Source organism: Zea mays, chromosome 6 (genome assembly GCF_902167145.1).
Source record: "Zea mays cultivar B73 chromosome 6, Zm-B73-REFERENCE-NAM-5.0, whole genome shotgun sequence".
NCBI lineage: Eukaryota > Viridiplantae > Streptophyta > Magnoliopsida > Poales > Poaceae > Zea > Zea mays.
Window position 1 is genome coordinate 94215957 of NC_050101.1, and position 4229 is coordinate 94220185.

Here is a 4229-nt window from a genome sequence, read left to right on the forward strand (position 1 = left end):
TCATGAAAACCCCTAGTGCAAGTCAAAATGCAAATTTTCACCATTTGCCTATTTTCTCTAAAAATTATCTAGCCTATGGCAAAATATTTTGAAAAGTATATGAGGGTGCCAATACCTATCCCAACAAGTGTTATTTTGTGTGATTATAAGTTGGGATTTGGTTTGGTTGAGAGTTAGATAGAAAAATTCAAAATTTTCCAATCTTCCCTCTGTCTGGGCTCACCGGACAGTCCGGTGTGCACCGGACACTGCACTGTGCAATGTCCGGTGCACCGGCAGCCGCGCGCTCAAACTCCATTTCTCTGTGCGCTGTCCGGTGGTTCACCGGACAGCTACTGTGCGCTGTCCGGTGTGCACCGGACAGGCACTGTAGACTATTCGGTGCGCCCATATCGCGTTTTAAAAAAAGGCCTCCAGCCCGAGACCGAGCCAGAGGCTCACTTCTTCTCCCTGCCTGCGCTCTCTCTGTGTGCCTGGCGTTTTCTCCCCTCTCCGGCGATCTCCCTTCACCGGCGGCGATCCTCCGGCGACCTCGCCAGTGCTCCTCTCCTCTCGGTGAGCAGCCTCCTCCCCTCCTCTGCCTTCTCTCTCTCTCTGTTCTGGTGAGCAGAGGCTCCAATTTCCACCCTTTTGTGCATTTTTCCAAAATCTTGTGAATTCCTGTGAAATCCAGTGCAACCATGTTGTGAAATGTGTTCCCCTGTATTCCTTGAGTACTCCTGCAGGTTCTCAGCTCCTAAGGTAGGGTTTCACAACCTAAATCGACTCAATCTCCCAAAACCTAATTCACCGCACGCCAAGTGTTCGGTGAAATGCCCAAACCAGCCAAAAATGCTCCAATTGAACCCAAATTTTTCAGGCACCTTCACCACACTTCTAGTAACATATTTGCCAAATTTCACACCAATCCGAGATTCTTGGCTTCAATTTCACTCAATTCCCCGTTTTGAGCGATCGTTTTCGAGCCAAGTGCCCAAATCTCTTTTTCTTCGCCTAAATTCAAACCAAGCACACACTTCACTCATATACACCTATACAAACCTATTCGTGAAGTATCGGCTCAATTCCATGTCATTTCGTGCCTCAATTCAAATTCCAAACCTCCTATGGCACTATTTATCATTCAAACGTCGTTTTCACACCGTTTGACCTATCGATCGTCTCGTCTCGTGTTTTCTATGTCATCTTTCTTTGTGTATGTATTTATTCACATTTCATATACTTATGACTATGTGACTGATACGTGCTCACCTCTTCTGTCATTTCAGTGACCTTGATTGCCCGTGTGCCGTCTCCTGTCCTGCCTGGATCGTCACCTCTCGTGTGAGCTTTCCAGGTAGTCATCTCATCCTTTGCTAATCTATCAGACATTTTTGATCTATGCTTAGTCACTCTCTCTCATTTGCAGACATCAGTTCAGGATGCCGCGCATGAAGAATGTGTCGGCGCCAGGGGGAGGCGATGATGAGGTTCCTCGTCGCCCCTTCAGGCAGGTCAAGGGCAAGACCGTTTACTTGGAGCAGCAGGAAGGCCGCAAGAAGCGGCGTACGGACAGAGCAGCCCGTGCAGCGGTAGCGGCTGCAGCAGCCGCTGCGCAGGCCGAGCTTGGAGATCAGCCGCAGATTCCGTCAGATCAGATCGCATACCGTGTTCGTCGTCTCGCCTCCCGGCCTCGCTCCTCCACTCACACCTCTGCTTCCACTCCGCCACCCACTCTGCCTGCTCCCGTCACTCCTGTTGTGCCATCCACCACCACAGCCATACCCGCTACCTCCACGACGCCAGCTTCCACTGCTCCTCCTCCTCCCGCTCCTGCTTCAGCTCCTCCTGTCCCTCCACCTCGATTCCGGGAGCGCGATGAGACTAAGGTTCGACCCCTGGCTACGGATCCTCGACTGTTTGACCTTCAGCGTGCTACAACGGCACGAGTACGTAGGTTCAGATACGTACCCGTGGAGTCTTGGCTACCAGCTCAGAGAGACCCTGCAGCAGGTGACCTATTCAGCACATGTATTCAGGAGTCATTTTTCAGAGCTCAGATGTCTGCTCAGATAGCTCTGCGAGTGCACCGGCTTTTGGATCTTCCAGCCTTTCTGCTTGCAGCCGGTGCTGACTCTGAGGCGCACCTCACCTATCTGCCTGGCCTTCAGACCCTTTTGACTACCAGCGGCAGGTATGTTGAGGAGTGGGTACGAGTCTTCTACGCCTCTGTATGGATAGACCCGGATCATCACTGGATGAGTTTTCGTTTTGAGCGCGAGGATGTCACCATTACTGCCAGTCAGATCCGCCAGCTTTTTGGATTTCCCGAGTCGATGACTCGTCTTCACAGCCTCTGCTACGACACTTCTGACCCTCCTCGTCGCCCTCACGGCGGTGTGGCTCCGGGTACAGCTCACGTCGCGGCTCTGTTCCGCCCGCCCTTCACAGATGGGTCGCGACGTTCACCGGCAAATTTTACTACAGCTGCCAAGTATTTATATGAGCTTATCAGACGGACTCTTCTGCCGAGGATGGGATACAGGGAGGCTACCACACATATTCATCTTTGGCTCCTTGGTGCCCTGGTCTCTCACTCTGAGTTCGACATCGTGGACTTCCTTATTTGTGAGATCGAGGACACCGTTTTGGATGGGATTCGTGCTCGTCGACAGTTGCCCTATGCTCACTACTTGTGCCACATCTTTGCGTAGCTGATTCAGCCTCCTCGGTTTCAGGGCACACTTGAGGCCTCACGCCTCGTTTTTGGATCCTACCGTCCTGCGCCTGAGACTCCTGTGCCAGCTTCTGCTCCTGTTTTTGACTCTCAGGCCGAGGATGCGGCTCTTCATCAGTTTGACACTCAGGCTACAGCAGTTGATGATGATGATGATGATGATGATTTTGGGGTTCCTCCTCCGCCTCCTATGCCTCCACGCTCACATGATCATGAGGCTGGGAGTTCTAGTGCTGCCCCTGCTACCCCTCAGGCTATGGACCCTGCTCTTGCTTCGATTCTCCAGTCTATCACTCAGCAGCAGGCTCACCTGGCAGCCGAGCAGGCCCGGTTATCAAAGAGGATGCTCTCAATGTTTCAGAACATGCAGGACAGGCAGGATGCGCTTCAGCAGCAGCTACTTCAGGATCGGGCTGAGAGCAGGGCATTCATGGCTCTTATGCTACAGCAGTCTGGTGTCTCAGTACCTCCGGTTCAGTCTGCTCCACCTCCTCTGCTTCACGCTCCAGTTGTGCCATCAATTTTGTTAGGACCCCCTGTTGGTACTTCTCCGCTCCGGCCGGTCACTTTGGCGTTCACCTCTCCGGTTCTCAGCTCTGTCTGCCCGCAGCCGTCAGTGCCACCAGCATCTGCTGTTACCACTACTGTTGTGGCAGTATCTGTGACCACTTCTGTTCCGGCAGCTCCTGCAGCGTGGCCTCAGTCCGCGTCAGTACCAGCTCCAGCTTCTACCGCAGATCCTGGATCCGAGACTGACTCTGACCCTCCGCCGGCGTTCGCTCTGCTGCCTCGACCTCGACCAGATGCGCCCCCGCCGCCTCCTCCTGCTTCAGATGTCTAGGTTTGGGTACCCTTTTGGTGTTTGACGCCAAAGGGGGAGAGATATGAGTTGTGAGAGCTAGGGGGAGTTAGAGAGTTAGTAGAGAGTCATTTTGATGTAATATATGTGCTTGCTACTCTCTGTACTAGCTTGATGTTTTTGGCTCACAAACTCGATATATACTCTCGTTGCTTATGATTGACTGTGTGTATTGTGTTTTCACCTTATATTTTATCACCAGTCTTCTAGTTCTTGTTTCATTGATTTAACTTCACTTTTATATGAACAAGAATCTTATGATGTGTATGTGCTCACTCTTATTATTATGGTACACGTTCTTTCTGTCAAAGATTACTGAGTATAACTAACCATTCTTTCTATTGACAGAAACTTCAAAACAAACTACTCTCACAAAACTTGTAGGGTTGTCATCAATCACCAAAAAGGGGGAGATTGAAAGCATCTAGGCCCCTGGTTGGTTTTAGTGATTAATGACAACGTAATATTATATGTGACTAACGTGTGTTTTGCAGAGACAAATGGTAAGTTAGGTCGCATGACAGGTAGAAGTACTACGACGGTGAAAACAATCCCGGAGATAAGAACTCGAAGCGACGGCTAAAACGACGAAACAAAAGGTGAAGGTCTACGGAGTCCGAGTGTCAAGGAGATGTGGACACTCGCGGTTTAGTT